Here is a 20,158-nt window from a genome sequence, read left to right on the forward strand (position 1 = left end):
AAACTTGACAACACTATATTTACACTTTATTTACAATGAAAATATATACAAACTAAAAAAGCTGGTAGAAACCGTATGTAATGAATGAAATCGAAATGTAAGCTGATCTCTTACAATACACCACAGCACTTGCGAATCCGCATGGGACTGAACTGAAATTCACCGCTGCCTGTCTATATTTGAAACGAGCCGTCAATCAAAGAAAATATCCGGCCGCTTTCACCAATCACCAGTCTCCTCGCGGAAAGCTTTGCCATGTCCCTCCCACTGTGAGACTGGGAGTCTGGTGGGCGGGCGTTTTCGCAGTATTTGTCCAATAACCGTCTTGCATTTTGATATTGAAAAGTGCATAGCTCCCAAATGCCATTGAAGTCCACTGAGGCTGGGCTGCATCGCGCTGTCACGAGGGGGAAAAACTCACGCACACATTAGGCGAACTGGGGAAAGTTATAACGGAATGATTTCGCACTGTAGTTGGGTTGAGCACATATATTTCTATGATTCTGGATCTGAAATAGCAATGTTATAAGGTCGGCTATAACATAAGCCTAGCGCAATTCATCCTACACGATGTTCGTCATTTTTAGAGGAGGCTGAGCCTCCCTCGTTGTCTTAGAGCAATCGCCCGTGACACACACACATATTTTTTATATATATATATATATATATATATATATATATATATATATTTATATATTTATTTATTTTACTTGAGTACTGTACTTAAGTACACTTTTTGAGTACCTGTACTTTACTTGAGTATTATTTTCTTTGGAAACTTATGACTTTAACTTCACCACATTTGAAAGGCAAATATCGTACTTTTCACTCCACTACATTTCTATCAAGCTCCTCGTTACTCGTTACTATGAAGCAGCTTTGAAAGTGAATGTTTTTTATTTTATTTTCTAAGATGTGATGGGGTTTTTTTCCCCAGGTGACACTGAGAGCCGATCAGTAATCACTAGAGTCACATCCCGTCCATAGACTGCATAAACTCAAGTTCAATTATTTCTCCGCAGCGTTATTTGAACACGATCAGTTGATGGTAAAACGGAAGGAAGCAGTTCTTCTGGGGAATGCATGCACCCACGGCCCATGAACCCATGTTTCAGGTTTCTGAAAGGATTAAAGATTCGTTTTGTTTTAAATGTTTGCTTTGTTTGCCGAAAACGAACCACATCCCAGCCTACAAAAACTCGCCGTCCGACCTGCGGAAGCATATTGAGGGATGCAAACGTTTTATTCCAAGCTTGCATTCCAAGCTTGCAATGAAGTTGTCTGTGTTTTTAGAGCTAGCGATAACGCTGCAATAGCTATGCAGTCTGGTTAGTCAAAGGACTTTCTATGGATTTGCCCGCCAAGTAGCCATAGCCTTGTCCACGGCTAATGCTAACACATAGCTAGTTAACTTGGACACTGTTAGTTAGCATGGAAAAACGGAGTCACGCTAACATGAATAACGTTAACTTCAGCATAATCTTGCCAAATAAACGGAATGTAGAAATCTTTCTTTTCTAGTAGCGTTAGCTACCCAATATGATTTCGAGTTTGAAAAGAGTTTGCTTGCGTGTCAGGTGGAGCTTCAGCTCTACAGGTTCTACAAGCTAGTCAGAAAATCCAGTTGGTTGCTTCAGAGGCGTTAGGTTTTGTCAGCATTGTGGCAATAATACAATCATGCGTTGACAGAAAATGTACTTTTAATACTTAAGGATTTTTAAAAGCAAGTACTTCAGTAAAAATTTGACTGGACAACTTTCACTTGTATCGGAGTCACATTTAACCAGCGGGATCTTTGACTTAAGTAATAAACTTGGGTACTTTGTCCACCTCTGCTCAATATTCACCTAAAAGATCCGATTCAAGGAGTCGACTCGTTCACAAATGACACATCACGACTGTTGTAGCCAAGCAAGAAAGATCTCACATATCGCCCAAAGTTCGTGTTAGCAAGTGACCGCACCACTTGTAGCACTAGACAGGTAATGCTAGGCTTTGTACTAGTGTTGTTGTCAGATTAGCAAAGCAAGATAACCGTATGAGCTAGAAACATTCACCAGAGGCACTAACAATCTTTGTGACTTCTTTCCTAGTGTTAATTTTCCTTTAGACATTTAATCAGAGGTTGTATATGACAGGTATGCAGAAGATGATGGTTAACTTTTTCTTCCACTGTTGTGCATCAAACAGTAAATAAGAACTAGATAGAGACTGTGACAGGCGGCACGGTGGTGTAGTGGTTAGCACTGTTGCCTCACAGCAAGAAGGTCCGGGTTCGAGCCCCGTGGCCGGCGAGGGCCTTTCTGTGTGGAGTTTGCATGTTCTCCCCGTGTCTGCGTGGGTTCCTCCGGGTGCTCCGGTTTCCCCCACAGTCCAAAGACATGCAGGTTAGGCTAATTGGTGGCTCTAAATTGAGCGTAGGTGTGAATGTGAGTGTGAATGGTTGTTTGTCTCTATGTATCAGCCCTGAGATGACCTGGCGACTTGTCCAGGGTGTACCCCGCCTCTCGCCCGTAGTCATCTGGGATAGGCTCCAGCTGCACAGGATAAGTGGTTATGGATAATGGATGGATAGAGACCGTGACTAAAGTCACAGTAATTTGCGCTAGCTGTTACAAACCAGGACGTCTGGTTACCGTAATCTGTAGATCCAGAACAGTAAGAGATGACGCTTAGAGAGGAAAAGTTGTGCCCTGCTGCCCTGAACAAAAAAACTGATCGAAAAAATCATGCAAATTGACAGTTATAAGTGATTGAAAAAAATCCCGTTTTTCATGGATCATTCCGGTTCAGTGATCCAGATCAGCACCAAAAGTCATAGCAACGCAATTCAGCCCAGAGGTATTCTTCACGTTAAATTAGTGATGATTGGTTGAAAACTGAGGGAGAAATAGCATCCTAAAAACAGTAGGATAATAATAATAATAATAAGAAGAAGAAGAAGAAGAAGAAAAATCCTGAGTGAGAGTAACAATTTGTGCCAGCGCTGCTAGTGCAACTTAACTAATCGCTGGTAGGGAGTGACGTTGTGAGCAGGGAACTAAAGAAACGTCAATGTCGGATCATACGCAACATACTGAAGGATTTGTCCAAGGAGTCCTTCGAATCATACCTCCTGTACTTTGCATAGAACTGAGAACATCTCAGTTCAAACGTCATTTGAAAATGGTTTAAAGTGGGCACGTCTACACATGCTGATAAGATATACCTCACTACTCATTCAGTGCGTTTACATGCACATAGAGAAAATCGAATTTCTGCCGTTGCTCGACTGAAATCGAAGTTCTAAATGCCATGGAAACACCTTAGCTCGGCTGAAATCGAACCGAACTTGATTTCTCGTAATCGAGCTACACGACCTAGATTATGCGATTATAGCCGAGCTACTTAGTGCATGTAAACCCTATCGAACTACGTAGTCGAGCTACTTACTTCAACACTGCCCCTTCCGGAAGTGACGAGTGACGAGACCACAAGCGGGAAACACAACAGCCTCGGTCAGCATGACAACGAATCATGACAACGGCATGAATCTTTTCTTTTTGTGGCATTGTTTGCACTGTTAAAATTTAGCTCACTTACTGTATCACCAAATACATCTGTACAGCTGTTGCATAGCTGTGAATTGTGTACATAAACAAGTCATTGTATTTGTGCGTGTGTGTGTGTGTGTGTGTGTGTGTGTGTGTGTGTGTGTGTGTATAGATGTCCAACATCTGAAGAATGTCAATAAAAACAAAACAATTGAACTTTTTGTGTGTTTATTAAGACATAAGTTAAATTGTAAGCAAAAAAAAATATATTTTTTTGTAAGCAAAAAATGGACTTTAGAAAAATATACAATTGTGCAAAATAAGTTGTCTTACAAAACAGTGGTCTGCGCAGGACAGTTTGTAGCCATACAGTCTGTTAGAGCAAGCCTAACAGCTTGAACACGGAACTTGTGAACACGGAACTGCCAGTGTTGCCAGATTGGGCGGTTTTAAGTGCATTTTGGCGGATTTGAACATGTTTTGGGCTGGAAAACGTCAGCAGTATCTGGCAACACTGCTGATAACTTTGTTTATACTCTTGAATAGCTCTTCTTCATGACGACAACCGGAAGTGTACCAACACGATGGGGCGTGTAGCGCCACCTGTGGCTCGGGTGCACAATGTACCTCACACAATAGCTCGATTTCCTTGTGTGCATGTAGGATTGGATTTCTCTGGCACCCCTGCTGGGACCCTTAGCTCGATTACCGACAGTAGCTCGATTTGGATGTGCATGTAAACGCACTGACTTATTTAGAGAACGAGCCTTTCATGAGTGACTTGATAACCTAACGTAATACCCTCAGCGGCCACTTTAATAGGAACTTGTTCTTGATTCTAAGATCCCTGTTCTTGGCTGCAGGAGCGGAACCCAATGCGTTCTTCTGTTTGCTGTTGCTTTTCTGCTGAGATGCTTTTCTGCTCACCACGGTTGTAAAGAGTGATGATATGAGTTACTATATCCTTCCAATCTGTCCGTTTCCCTCTGACCCTCTCTTATCAACAAGGCGTTTGCTTTTTCCACCCACAGAACTCTCACTCACTCGATGTTTTTTTTGTTTTTCGCACCATTCTGTCTGTGTAAACTCTAGAGACTGTTGTGTGTGAAAACCCCAGGAGATCAGGAGCAGTTTCTGAAATGCTCAAACCAGCAGTCCGTCTGGCTCAAACCGACAGCCGTGCCACAGCGAAAGAAAGTCACGCTTCACTGCGAGATCACAATTTTTCCCATTCTGATGTTCGAACATTGTGAACATTAACCGAAGCTCTTGATTTGCATCTGCGTGATTTTATTTGATGCACTGTGCTGCTGTCGAGGGATCGGGAATGGCTAATGTGGTTAAAAAAAAAGGAATGAAAGCTCAGTCTCCATCATCCAAAATTAAACTACACTCCAAAGTTAAAAAGTTCTGAACCACAGAAACATGCAGGGTGAATCATTCAGAGAGGCTGTGGGTGAATTCTAAAAAAAAAAAAAGTCTCAAGCTGAGTCGACATGATCATGCGATGCTTGAATGTAAATCTCTGGAATGGTTCCATATGAGTCATATTTGTGTTTTCAGTATATAAAAAGGTGTGGTGGTTCCCAGTATATTGCACAGAAACACGATGAACTGTGAAGCTGGTCTTTTATCTGTTTTCCCACAAACAGAGGCAAGTTCGTTTGAGACGGAGGTCCAGGAAGAGAAGAACAAGCATCTTAGCGGGAAAAAAAATCCAATATACTGACCGCATTCTCGATTCTGATTGGTCAGAAGATGTTGATTAATTACCTCTGCCAACTTTGTTGGAGGAGGTTATGTTTTTTCCCTTCAGTTTTTTTGTTCCCAACGTAACTCAAAAAGTAGTGAACGGATTTGGATGAAATTTGGTGGAAAGGTGAGCCATGGGCCAAGAAACAATTGATTAAACCCAGCGAATGCTTCTAGCTCAAAAAACTTGCGATTTTTGGACACAAGTTTCCCCTCTCTGGTAGCTGTGTGTGCACGATATCTGCGACCAGTGGGCGATTTGGGGAGGGGGATGCAAGTCACGTGGAAATCACATGACTACTTCGGGGGCGAGGATTGGCTTAGCCTTTGGAGGTGATCGCGTCGTTATCGCAAAGACACGCACACGCGGCGATATCTCTGCAACAAGTCAGCGACTCGCAGAATATCAAGTATGTTTGATACCAGCGATCTGTTGCAAGCAACAAAAAAAATCGCCGTCGCAAATATCAGCACACAAAGCAATTTTTCACTTGTGTCAAAAAGCTGCACGGCCAAGCGAAGGAAAATCGCCCATGTGCGCAGGGCTTTAGAGTTTGATGCAAATTTGGATATATATGTGGCTCCAGGATTTTTATCCCCCGCCACAAAGTGCGCAGGGGGACATATGAATGGAGTCTGTCTGTCCATCCGTCCGTCCCAATCTGGACAAGTTTTCTCAGAAACTACATAAGCTGCATCAATGAAACTTTGTGTGCTCATATTACTATTAATGATCTAAGTTGAGTTCGAAAATCATTTACGAGAAATTTTTATTTTCAGAGTTATGGCCCTTGATTTATGTTATTGGACTTTGTACAAGTGGACTCAATCTGGACAAGTTTTCTCAGAAACTACATAAGCTACATCAATGAAACTTTGCGTGCTCATACCACTGAAAAAAGGTGCCATAGCACTTCCGACATCACAAGTCAATATTAAAGCAATGGGCTTTTAAGGTCATAAGTGTTCAGAGGTCTTCATAAGATGCTCGTGGCGGGGGATAGCGATGACCATGTCTTCTTGTTTTGTCTGTTCCCAACGTAACTCAAAAAGTAGTGAACGGATTTGGATGAAATTTGGTGGAACGCTTTAGTATTATCCTTGGTTCAAGTCATTTGATTTTGATGTTGATAACATATGGCTTGGTGGAGGTATAGACTCTACCGAGGGACCTTCTAATTTTCTACATTATGTTACATTAATGGCATTTAGCAGATGCTCTCTCTTATCCAGAATGATGTCCAACCAGGGCCGTGTTAACCCTTGCCGAGGCCCTGGGCAGACACCCCCCCGAGGCCCCGCCCCTGCCTGTTGTCAACTGCGCTCAGCAAATTCACCCCCTCAGATGTGCCTGTCTAACTAGACACAGAAACTTAAATAATGACAGTGGCACAATTAGAAATACTATTGAACGATAAAACTTTATATCCATCAACACCTATTTAATCGATAAAAAGCAATGGTGAAATAGGCAATTGCATGGTGAAAAAAATCCATCAGACATCACGGTTAACAAGTCTGGTTAACTAAAGTTTAGCCTCAAGAAACCTTTGAATGAGTGAGTCAATGAACAACATGTCAAGAACATAACCGAGGCCTACAACAGTTTCTTTAGTATTCAGAACAAGAACATTCATTTGGTATAGAACCGTTCGTTTTCATTTTGGAATCCAGGCGACTTTTAACTTGTGAAAACAAAGAGCGATAACAAAGAAAGAAAAATATCTTGCTTCTCAGAAATAAATCTCAAAATGTTAGGCTATGTGAAACATTTCATCCTTTCACACACGTAATGTCCCAAACAGCAGTGGCACACAGCTTTGCGCATTCAGATTGACAGCCATGGGTCAACTTACAAGGGCACTTTCCTACTTTTCTGGAAAGCGAAGTCATTAATTAAATCATTGAACTCAAGCTGGCGTAGCGTGCGAAGACATGGTGGACAGTGATCGTATTGACAATGACGGGTGATTTATGCGACGGGACAAGGTGGGCTTCCTTACGGGTGGCGAAATGCATCAAAAACGTTATCAATATGATCAAAACTTCTGAAAATATCGTTTCATATTTTCCGATCTCGCTACCTCCGAGGCCCCCTAGTGGCCGAGGCCCTGGGCAGCTGCCCATGAAGCCCATTAGGATAACGCGTCCTTGTGTCCAACATACCCAGAGCAGTCTGGGGAGCAGTTGGGGGTTAGGTGCCTTGCTCAAGGGCACTTCAGCTATTCCTGCTGGTCCAGGGAATCAAACCAGCAACCTTTTGGTCCCAAAGCTGCTTCTCGAACTATCAGCCCATAGACTTCCTTTCTATGATTAATTACTCTGATGGCAATTTGAAGAAGTCTTTATTTATCACGTACACTCAAGCACAGCAAAATTCCTCCTACTTTATTTCACCCATCTGAAGCAGTGAACACACACAAGTGTGTAATGAGCACAGACACATCCCCAGAGCAGTGGGCAGCTATTCTACAGAGTAAGCCCACGGAGCAGTTGGGGGTTAGGTGCCTTGCTCAAGGGCATTTCAACCATGATAGAGGGAGGGCAAAGAGGTGCTGTTCATTCACTCAACTGCCCTCAAAATTTTCCTGCCAGTCCCAGAAATCGAACCAGCAACCCTTCGGGCCCAAGGCTGCTTCTCTAACCTTCAGGCAATGGCTGTCTCCAATTCCAGCTGCAAGGCCTTTAAAGCGCCCATGAATAACTGTGCGGTAATAATTAATGCCCTCTTTGCAGTTTGGATAGGGATTCTATCTACATTCACTGGATTTTAAGAAATGGAGCATTTTTGTTTTTTATGTTTTGCAAATTCTATAAATAAAAACGTTCTACAAAACGTCCGACAAAATCATTTCCGCTTAGAATGTAAACAAACCGGCGAAATGGCAGGAGCAATTTGTGAAAAATACGATGATAATTCTTGAAAAAAAAAATTACGTTCTTACCATCAAATACTTTTATTCCATATTTTGTTGCATTTTTATATATTTGTTTTGTTTGTTTGTTTTTGGGGGGAGGGGGTTATTTTCGAGTAGTTTTTATTTTGTCCTCTTTTGGTTCAGCAACACGCTCCGCCGTTTAGTTTTTCTCTACTCACGGTATAGACCCTTTTCAGTCACGTGACCTTCGTAAACGCGACCGCCATTTTGGACATGTAGTGGACTTCGGCTCGAATCGGTTTGAATGCGAGGCAGGCGACAAACATAAAAGAAAAAGGAGCGAGATGCAGAAAACTGTATTTACTAGTTTACTGTAACTATGATCTGGCAGCTATTTACACCGGATCCAGTGTAAATAGCTGCCGGAGCCAACGTCCGAGTTTGCCGGAGTGCGCTCCAGCCGGCCGCGAGCTAGCGCGCTCCGGAACCTCGGACGTTGGCTCCGGCAGCTATTTACACTGGATCCGGTGTAAATAGCTGCCAGATCATAATTACAGTAAACTAGAATGGAATGTTAACAGCAATGTAATGCCTTTTCTGGCTAATTTTATTCGTCTTACCTCCAACAAAGTGGTCACTACACAAGCGTTGGTATGCCGCTATCCATCTTCTCCGTCGGTCAGCATCTACCGGGATCTGATAAAATGATAACCCTTGCCTTGTTTGTTGATGGTTACTACATCCAGGTGCACAACAATATAGTGGCATGATGGAAGTCTTGCTGAAAATAAACACTTTCTTTGCTGCCGTTCCTCAATGCTGGCTGTGGTAAACTACTGGTAGTACATGTCCAAAATGGCGGCCGCGTTTGTCGTGACGTCACGTGAAAAGGGTCCATATGAGCTGATATCCTAGTAGTAGAGTAGCCAATCAGAGCGCACGAATGCTCAGTGAATCTGAATAGAATAATTTAAAATATAACTAACCAAATATCTTCAGTTTCACAAAACAGTTTATGGTTCAGGATGTCGCCACATTGTTGCGGATTGTTTTTCAAACAGTGGATGTGAAAATGAAAATGGCGGCTGACTACTTGGCGCAGAGGCTTCTGGGAAAGGTGAGCCAGCCTCTTTAATGTATCCATTTTTCTTTTCTGTCCAAAAATACAAGCTGGAGAAGGGACGATGTTTGTAGCTGCTGTTTCCAGGAACTAACTTGTCTCGCAGATGTTCCACACCATTAAAAGTAACCACAAACATAAAAAGTAGGCCTTTTTCTTTAATGAATAAACATGAGTAATGATTGAGAAATTGCGGTGTGTGTGTGGTGCAAGAGGAATAAAACACTTCGGGATATGTTGATAATCTACTCGAAAAGAATCGAAGGTAAGAGGTCAGGCTGCATCACAGCACCCCATCGTCGATTATTTTACGATAACAAGACACCCACCGAGCAAGGGTTCGACTCAATTCACCATCACACACTAAATATTCAAAAGCAGCCTTTGTCCCTCCATCGTCTCAGGAGGAGGACGGTAAGCATAAACGATAACAGTTTTCCACTCGTCCTAGCAAAAATATTTTAGAACACTTTTGCACGCTCTTGAGGTCCTGTCTCCATCCTGAACTCTGGTGGTCAGGTCTCAGGTCTCGGGATGTCAGATCTTGTCTGCAGACTTCTCCTGTCCTGCTGTTTGTGAGTTATTTTCCCAATTTCCGTACCTCTGTACCTTATTGTACCTTTTGCCACCGGCAGGATTGAGATTATAACAAAGGAAAACAAGCGGCGTCTGTGTTCGTAACAGGTACCATCTGCGTTTGGTTACCCAGCGGTAGGGTCCGTGTATGGGAACTGGCGAGAGCCGAGCAAAGCTAAATGAGGCAGCCGGAAGAGGCTCACGCTGGAACCTGACGTCTGGAAGTGTTAACCGTCTCTGTGTTCTCCTGACCCTGTGCTGTTTGAACTCAACCATAAAACACAGAGCTTCAATTTATAGATTAAACACAGAGCTACACGGCGCGCTACGTCTCACTTTTTCGGGAAGAAGCCACGTCGGTACAGATATGCACATCTTTGAGCTTCTCATGCTTTATATAATGGTGTTGAAAGTTTGTGAAGCCTTTAGAATTTTCTATATTTCTGCATAAATATGACCTAAAACAATATCAGATTTTCACACAAGTCCTAAAAGTAGATAAAGAGAACCCAGCTAAACAAATGAGACAAAAAATATTACACTTGGTCATTTATTTATTGAGGAAAATGATCCAATATTGCATATCTGTGAGCGGCAAAAGTATGTGAACCTTTGCTTTCAGTATCTGGTGTGGCCCCCTTGTGCAGCAATAACTGCAACTAAACGTTTGCGGTAACTGTTGATCAGTCCTGCACACCGGCTTGGAGGAATTTTAGCCCGTTCCTCCGTACAGAACAGCTTCAACTCTGGGATGTTGGTGGGTTTCCTCACATGAACTGCTCGCTTCAGGTCCTTCCACAACATTTCGATTGGATTAAGGTCAGGACATTGACTTGGCCATTCCAAAACATTCACTTTATTCTTCTTTAACCATTCTTTGGTAGAACGACTCGTGTGCTTAGGGTCGTTGTCTTGCTGCATGACCCACCTTCTCTTGAGATTCAGTTCATGGACAGATGTCCTGACATTTTCCTTTCGAATTCGCTGGTATAATTCAGAATTCATTGTTTCATCAATGATGGCAAGCCGTCCTGGCCCAGATGCAGCAAAACAGGCCCAAACCAGGATACTACCACCACCATGTTTCACAGATTAGATAAGGTTCTTATGATGGAATGCAGTGTTTTCCTTTCTCCAAACATGACACTTCTCATTTAAACCAAAAAGTTCTATTTTGGTCTCATCCGTCCACAAAACATTTTTCCAGTAGCCTTCTGGCTTGTCCACATGATCTTTAGCAAACTGCAGACAAGCAGCAATGTTCTTTTTGGAGAGCAGTGGCTTTCTCCTTGCAACCCTGCCATGCACACCATTGTTGTTCAGTGTTCTCCTGATGGTGGACTCACGAACATTAACATTAGCCAATGTGAGAGAGGCCTTCAGTTGCTTAGAAGTTACCCTGGGGTCCTTTGTGACCTCGCCGACTATTACACGCCTTGCTCTTGGCGTGATATTTGTCAGCCCTGTGATGACCTGGTGACTTGTCCAGGGTGTACCCCGCCTTTCGCCCGTAGTCAGCTGGGATAGGCTCCAGCTTGCCTGTGACCCTGTAGAACAGGATAAAGCGGCTAGAGATAATGAGATGAGATGACAACTTTTTCAGTCTTTTGTTGTCTCTGTCCCAAGTTTTCTGAAACGTGTTGCTGACATCAAATTCAAAATGAGCATATATTTTTCAAAAAACAATAAAAATTCTCAGTTTCAACATTTGATATGTTGTCTTTGTACTATTTTCAATGCAATATAGGGGTTCCATGATTTGCAGATTATCGCATTCTGATTTTACTGATGTTTTACAGAGTGTCCCAACTTTTTTGGAATTGGGGTTGTACACGCCTTGCTCTTGGAGTGTTCTTTGTTGGTCGACCACTCCTGGGGAGGGTAACAATGGTCTTGAATTTCCTCCATTTGAACACAATCTGTCTGACTGTGGATTGGTGGAGTCCAAACTCTTTAGAGATGGTTTTGTAACCTTTTCCAGCCTGATGAGCATCAACAGCGCTTTTTCTGAGGTCCTCAGAAATCTCCTTTGTTCGTGCCATGATACACTTCCACAAACATGTGTTGTGAAGATCAGACTTTGATAGATCCCTGTTCTTTAAATAAAACAGGGTGCCCACTCACACCTGATTGTCATCCCATTGACTGAAAACACCTGACTCTAATTTCACCTTCAAATTAACTGCTAATCCTAAAGGTTCACATACTTTTGCCACTCACAGATATGCAATCCTGGATCATTTTCCTCAATAAATAAATGACCAAGTATAATATTTTTGTCTCATTTGTTTAACTGGGTTCTCTTTATCTACTTTCAGGACTTGTGTGAAAATCTGATGATGTTTTAGGTCATATTTATGCAGAAATATAGAAAATTCTAAAGGGTTCACAAACTTTCAAGCACCACTGTATTTAGGATATACATCTAGAAACTCTCTCTCTCTTTCTCTTTTGTTTTTGTCCTGTTAATGTTTCTAGGTCACTAGCAGACGAGCAGTCTGAAACACGGAAACAAGAGCAGCTGAAACGCTGAGTTAGGACTCCGAGTTCAACACGACACAAGAAAGGGTTATTGCATCATAAAATATGAGAGCCAATCATCTTGCGATATGCAAATGAAGCCCATAACAGAGCTCATTGAGAGTGTGGGAATGTGTGTTTACATGAAAATGCAATCATTCCTCATGATTTCTTCAGGCTTTAAATGACTAAGTCTTAAATAATGACGTGTTCATTAATATTGAAGTTAAACAAAATACTTATAGCGGGAGTGCATAAAATATTTAACACTTAAATCTGTAGGCGAATCTGGAGGCATACGTCATACATACATGTCAACCTATACGGAATGTCCGTATTTTATACAGATTTGATTCAATAAACGTAGTATACGGGCATATAAATAAAGTTATACGGATTCTTTAAAAAAAACTTCAATATTTATTTAGAGCTATAATCAATTCCCACGATGATAAAAGAGCGCATAACATTTACAAACGTACTGTACACCACAGACAGCCAGTAAAGAGTCTTATGAAATCGCGTGTGATCTTGTGGTAGCGAGACTTCGTTCCACTTTTGATCATGCGCACACCGCATTGCGAGAATCCCGCCAACCGTGAAGTCATAGACATATAAACAGACGCCGCCTTCTGCGTAGAATCATACGTCATCCTCGCCGCCATATTGGATGTGGCAAAGTGGAGATTCTTCAACCGTCTCTGGTATAGCGTCTAGACAGTAGCCGAGAATAAAGATGCCTCATTCATGTGCTGCGTTTAACTGTACCAACAGGTTTACCGTCCAAACGAGATCACATGGGATTACCTTTCACAGGTGAGACTGGAAAAATACTTTTCATTGTATTTGGTCATTATAACGTAATTTTACGAACAGATTTTCCTGACTTTGTGGCTAATATGAAGTCTCGTGCATAATAGCCGCTTGGTGAAACCTGTCTCCAAACAACGAAGTATTTCCTTCGTAACTACGCTGATAACTCTTTGTGTTTTTGTCATTCCGTTTCCGGTTGAGAGTACGTCGTGCGCGTTCTGGCTGCCGCTTCTCACCGGAGCTTTTGTTTAATTTCTTTTTCTATTTTTTTTTTCTGTGTTTGTGTAGTTTGATGTTTGAGTGTTTTGTCCGCCGGTTGTGGTGTAGCTCCGGACCTAGTTTTGGGCGTCGGTTCCCTCCAGGCCTTGGTTTGCTGTGGGTGATGCCTGCGCTCCCAGCTATGGACTGCAGTGAGCTCGTTGCTCGTTTTGCATCGTGGTTGTCCAGCGCTCTGTGCTTTAACGCTTGGCATGATGTTCCGAGCGATGTTGCTCGGTGGTGTTGTGGCGGCTGTGCAGGCGGTTTGGGACACGCCAGTGCTCTGCGTGGCGGAGCTTCTCTGCTTGCTTTGTGGATCCATGGAGTGGTGTTGGGCGATGTTGCTGACGGCGTCGCGGCGGCGGTGCTGGAGACGTGGGACTTGTTTTCGTGCACCTTTTGGTGGGACTGTGGCTGCTACACCACGGGAATTACATCCTGACCCCTACTCGATGGACTTCTCATCTCATCTCATCTCATTATCTCTAGCCGCTTTATCCTTCTACAGGGTCGCAGGCAAGCTGGAGCCTATCCCAGCTGACTACGGGCGAAAGGCGGGGTACACCCTGGACAAGTCGCCAGGTCATCACAGGGCTGACACATAGACACAGACAACCATTCACACTCACATTCACACCTACGCTCAATTTAGAGTCACCAGTTAACCTAACCTGCATGTCTTTGGACTGTGGGGGAAACCGGAGCACCCGGAGGAAACCCACGCGGACACGGGGAGAACATGCAAACTCCACACAGAAAGGCCCTCGCTGGCCCTGGGGCTCGAACCCAGGACCTTCTTGCTGTGAGGCGACAGCGCTAACCACTACACCACCGTGCCGCCCTCGATGGACTTTTTACCTTTTATTTTTATTTATTTATTTTTTCTTATTATATTTTTTTTCTTTGTCTACTATTGTAAAGCGTCCTTGGGTTTCTTGAAAGGCGCTATATAAATTTAACTTATTATTATTTATTATTATAAACATTGGAGCTTTGTATTCATTCTGAAGGTTTATTGTTATTAATATTGAATAAAAAGTAACTGGGATATATCATTGTTAATTATCATTCAAATTTTAGGTAAATTATTTTAATTTGCATCTTATACGGATTTTATAAGGGAAATACGGATTTTGGAGGTTGGTTATACAGGTTTGATTGACCAAAGGTTGACATGTATGGTCATAGCGTCAAATGTCAAAACACTGCTGACTACACGGAAAATTTCGACAGAAAGTGCAAACAAACACTAAAGCCTCTTTCACATACGAAACCTGTTAAAGAGGTTGGCAAACCCCTTCCCAGAATCCAGCTCGTTGTTTTTGCCTTGATTGGAAGCATGTGACCGCAGTTCTGCTAACTTCCTGTGCAGGAAAATGACAGTTAGCGATCCCTTTGAAATGCATCTTGGAATTTTTCTTCATCTGTGTGTCATACGTGGATGTTTTGAATAGAATACGGCGGTTCTGATCTATTACAACGAAAACCTAATGGATCGGTCGAAAGAATTAACAGTTATTCCACTCAATCTCGTCGTACATGAGCTGATAGCTGACGAGGCGCGTAGCGTCAAAGCATCCAGAAGAACTGTGGCTGGTTCTGCAAGATGCTCAGTAAAACCTACAGCTCATTTCCGCATAAAACTGCACTCATTGGACCTAAGACTACCTTTTTTTTTTTTTTTTTTTTTAAAGCAAAGAGTCGTCTCGCACCAAATACTGGCTTTCTTTTATTTATTATGGCTCACTGATTACTGTTTATAGTATTTTTTTTAAAACGTTGAAACATTTAATTTCGTTATTTATAAGCCATTTTCTGAACCTTTAAAATTGTCATATGTTACATTTTAAATGGATGACAATAATTAGTAGGGTTTTTTTTTTTTAAAAACCTTTTCTGTTTAAACAAATTTATTTGTTCGGAATTGTAAAGTATTTTATTTTGTCTTAAAAAAACCCTTATTGTTTTGGTGGGAGTCGATTAGCAAATACTGCCAGTTAGTGACACATCATGATGCATACAGTACTCAGTGTCATGATGTGATATTTGTGTCATTTTACCCCTCTTCACTCCACCATTAGTGTCATTTCTGTGTGTGTGTATATATATATATATATATATATATATATATATATATATATATATATATATATATATATATATGTGCACACTACGTAGTGTACAGTGGTGCTTGAAAGTTTGTGAACCCTTTAGAATTTTCCATATTTCTGCATAAATATGACCTAAAACATCATCAGATTTTCACACAAGTCCTAAAAGTAGATAAAGAGAACCCAGTTAAACAAATGAGACAAAAATATTATACTTGGTCATTTATTTATTGAGGAAAATGATCCAATATTACATATCTGTGAGTGGCAAAAGTATGTGAACCTTTGCTTTCAGTATCTGGTGTGACCCCCTTGTGCAGCAATAACTGCAACTAAACGTTTGCGGTAACTGTTGATCAGTCCTGCACACCGGCTTGGAGGAATTTTAGCCCGTTCCTCCGTACAGAACAGCTTCAACTCTGGGATGTTGGTGGGTTTCCTCACATGAACTGCTCGCTTCAGGTCCTTCCACAACATTTCGATTGGATTAAGGTCAGGACTTTGACTTGGCCATTCCAAAACATTAACTTTATTCTTCTTTAACCATTCTTTGGTAGAACGACTCATGTGCTTAGGGTCGTTGTCTTGCTGCATGACCCACCTTCTCTTGAGATTCAGTTCATGGACAGATGTCCTGACATTTTCCTTTCGAATTCATTGGTATAATTCAGAATTCATTGTTTCATCAATGATGGCAAGCCGTTCTGGCCCAGATGCAGCAAAACAGGCCCAAACCAGGATACTACCACCACCATGTTTCACAGATGGGATAAGGTTCTTATGCTGGAATGCAGTGTTTTCCTTTCTCCAAACATAATGCTTCTCATTTAAACCAAAAAGTTCTATTTTGGTCTCATCCGTCCACAAAACATTTTTCCAATAGCCTTCTGGCTTGTCCACGTGATCTTTAGCAAACTGCACACAAGCAGCAATGTTCTTTTTGGAGAGCAGTGGCTTTCTCCTTGCAACCCTGCCATGCACACCATTGTTGTTCAGTGTTTTCCTGATGGTGGACTCATGAACATTAGCCAATGTGAGAGAGGCCTTCAGTTACTTGCAGATTATCGCATTCTGATTTTACTGATGTTTTACAGAGTGTCCCAACTTTTTTGGAATTGGGGTTGTACACGCCTTGCTCTTGGAGTGATCTTTGTTGGTCGACCACTCCTGGGGAGGGTAACAATGGTCTTGAATTTCCTCCATTTGTACACAATCTGTCTGTCTGTGGATTGGTGGAATCTAATCTCTTTAGAGATGGTTTTGTAACCTTTTCCAGCCTGATGAGCATCAACAACACTTTTTCTGAGGTCCTCAGAAATCTCCTTTGTTCGTGCCATGATACACTTCCACAAACATGTGTTGTGAAGATCAGACTTTGATAGATCCCTGTTCTTTAAATAAAACAGGGTGCCCACTCACACCTGATTGTCGTCCCATTGACTGAAAACACCTGACTCTAATTTCACCTTCAAATTAACTGCTAATCCTAGAGGTTCACATACTTTTGCCACTCACAGATATGTAATATTGGATCATTTTCCTCAATAAATAAATGACCAAGTATAGTATTTCTGTATCATTACTTTTACTGGGTTCTCTGTATCTACTTTTAGGACTTGTGTGAAAATCTGATGATGTTTTAGATCATATTTATGCAGAAATATAGAAAATTCTAAAAGGCTCACAAACTTTCAAGCACCACTGTATGTTGTGTGTTTGGGAAATATTAGAATTCGCACTTCCTTCGCAGGAGAATTTGAATTTGTATTAGTCAGGGATGATACATTATTAAAATCGAGTCTATATTTACGTCCTTGTTTATGCCTCGTACTGTACCTCATCATGCATATCATAGTGGCCTCAGTGGTTCAACTTCTGCTTCACCTTCTTTCTTTCCTGATTCAAACAAAGGCTTTTGACCCATTTCAACTCCAAAATCCGTCCAGATTTACATTCCACACCTCTGTCACGTCGAACCTGCTCCGAGTTTCACTGCAGTTCTGAATAATTCAGAGTCATTCCTGCATCGTGTGCTTGAAGATGAAGAAGTTCATACTTGAAGGGGTTAAACAGACCATCTTTCCTCTCGCTGTCGCTTTTCTCATGCTGCAATTTGATCAGCATGTCACACAAAGGTCATGTCGAGGCTCGATTTAACCAGCCATGTGATAATCATTTGTCTCGTTCTAGTCACAGGACAAGAAAGACAGCTCCTGTGAGGAGGCCAAAAAAAAAAGACTTGAAGAGCAAGATCAAGTCACATCAAGAGTGTACAGAGAATCATGAACAGATTAAATGATTAATCACATCGTTGAGATCAGTGAGAAGTTTGTGTTTATGCTCATGCGCTCTCATATATGTGTTTTTCACTTTTATAATTAAATCATTTCAGGGGAATTTGTTGAGCTTTACCTGGTAAAAGTGTGAACATTATCAGGGGATTTGCTGCAGACACAGACAGGACCGGAAGAAGGACTGAAAATGTGTCACAGGGATTATTGCATCATTAAAAATACCAGCCAATCAGAATCTAGTATGCAAATTTATCATATAATGGAATTAATTTAGGGGCGGCACGGTGGTGTAGTGGTTAGCGCTGTCGCCTCACAGCAAGAAGGTTCTGGGTTCGAGCTCCGTGGCCGGCGAGGGCCTTTCTGTGCGGAGTTTGCATGTTCTCCCCGTGTCCGCGTGGGTTTCCTCCGGGTGCTCCGGTTTCCCCCACAGTCCAAAGACATGCAGGTTAGGTTAACTGGTGACTCTAAATTGACCGTAGGTGTGAATGTGAGTGTGAATGGTTGTCTGTGTCTATGTGTCAGCCCTGTGATGACCTGGCGACTTGTCCAGGGTGTACCCCGCCTTTCGCCCGTAGTCAGCTGGGATAGGCTCCAGCTTGCCTGCGACCCTGCACAGGATAAGTGGCTACAGATAATGGATGGATGGGATGAATGGACTATATAGTGAGCTCATTGGTAAAATGAAAAAAAAAATGCTTTCGGACACTACTCCGCCGCACTGTTATTTACAAATGCTATTCATTTTAGGCGAACAAAGCAAACATTTAAAATGAAATAAATTTTTAATCCTTTCAGAAAACTGAAACATGGGTTCATGGGCCATGGGTGCATGCGCTCTCCTGAAGAACCGCCTCCTTCCATTCTGCCATCAACTGATTGTGTTCAAACAAGATCGACTGTGAGCTACTGCTCGCTTACGTATCCCCCCCGCTCTCGCTTATATCAGAATGCAAGCAATCGAAGGAATAGGACGCTTATTATGAATGTTAACTTCAACAAAGAATTAACCCTGAAATGAAACAAGTAAGTAAAGAGCAGTGTCTCTCCCCAGGGATTTCAAACAGCATCCTGGTAAACTGTCATTTTGAAAGAGCATTTTGCTTCTTGAAATAGCGTCAAAATCCACGCGATATGGTTTGTAAATACATGCAGTCGGTAAACAGGAAGTCGATGTGCGACAGACCTGAAAATGGCATACACGGTATAGAACCCCAAGCTGAAGTTTGGCACCAAGTGGTGATGATTTGTGGTTGCTGAGAAAAGTGTTACGAAAAATTTGTAAATCCACGCTATATGTTTCGGAAATATATTCAGTCGGTAAACAGGAAGTTGATGTGCGACAGACCTGAAAACGGTACACACGGTATAGAACCCCAAGCTGAAGCTCGGTACCAAATATCAAGCAGTTGTGATTTGGAGTTGCTGAGAAAAGTGTTACGAAAATTTTGTAAATCCACCCTACGTGTTTCGTAAATACATTCAGTCGGTAAACAGGAAGTCGATGTGCGACAGACCTGAAAATGGTATATACAGTATAGAACCCCAAGCTGAAGTTTGGTACCAAGTACCAAGTGACTATGATTTGTGTTTGCTGAGAAAAAGGGTGTTTCGGACGTACGGCGATACGGACGGACGGACAGAGGTAAACCAGATTTACCCAGAGGTAAACCCAAATTTATGCAACGGATCACCTCCAAAATCTACCGGAATGGCCATGGTACAACCAGTTATGTTTGACCTCAGCTAGTATGGTCCTTGATTGATCACAAGCTTGATAATTAGTGATGGCTTACTATGATATTTATCATTATTACAATTTTATTATAATTTGCATTAAGGTAAGATTCAGGTAAGATACATGCCATGTTTGAGAGCTCCTCCTTCACCATTTAGTCATGGAGATTTGTGGGCGTGGCTAAACATGAATGCTATGGATGCGCCGCATAAGAACTGACAAAATAATAACTGTTGTAAATCCGACAGGAGTTTTAGTTTGACGTGTTTGAGATACAAAGTTTGCTTCTTAATCTTGCATCGAAGCAACAAGACTGATGGAGCTCAAAATCAAATGACGCACTGATAATCTCCTAGCTCTAATAACATCATCGCAGCATCGCCACTTCCTCCTAGTTATAAAAAGAAAAGTTATCAAGATGTCTTCCATTGTCCTGACATTTCACTAATTGATTAAGTGGCTCGTTAGCCAGCACACAGCATGCACCTGCGTCCTCCTTTCATTCAACCACCTACTTTCAAAACCTCAAAAACATCAGAAGGTTACTGATCTGCCTCTAGTACATTT

This window comes from Neoarius graeffei, chromosome 8 (assembly GCF_027579695.1).
Source record: "Neoarius graeffei isolate fNeoGra1 chromosome 8, fNeoGra1.pri, whole genome shotgun sequence".
NCBI classification, from domain to species: Eukaryota; Metazoa; Chordata; class Actinopteri; order Siluriformes; family Ariidae; genus Neoarius; species Neoarius graeffei.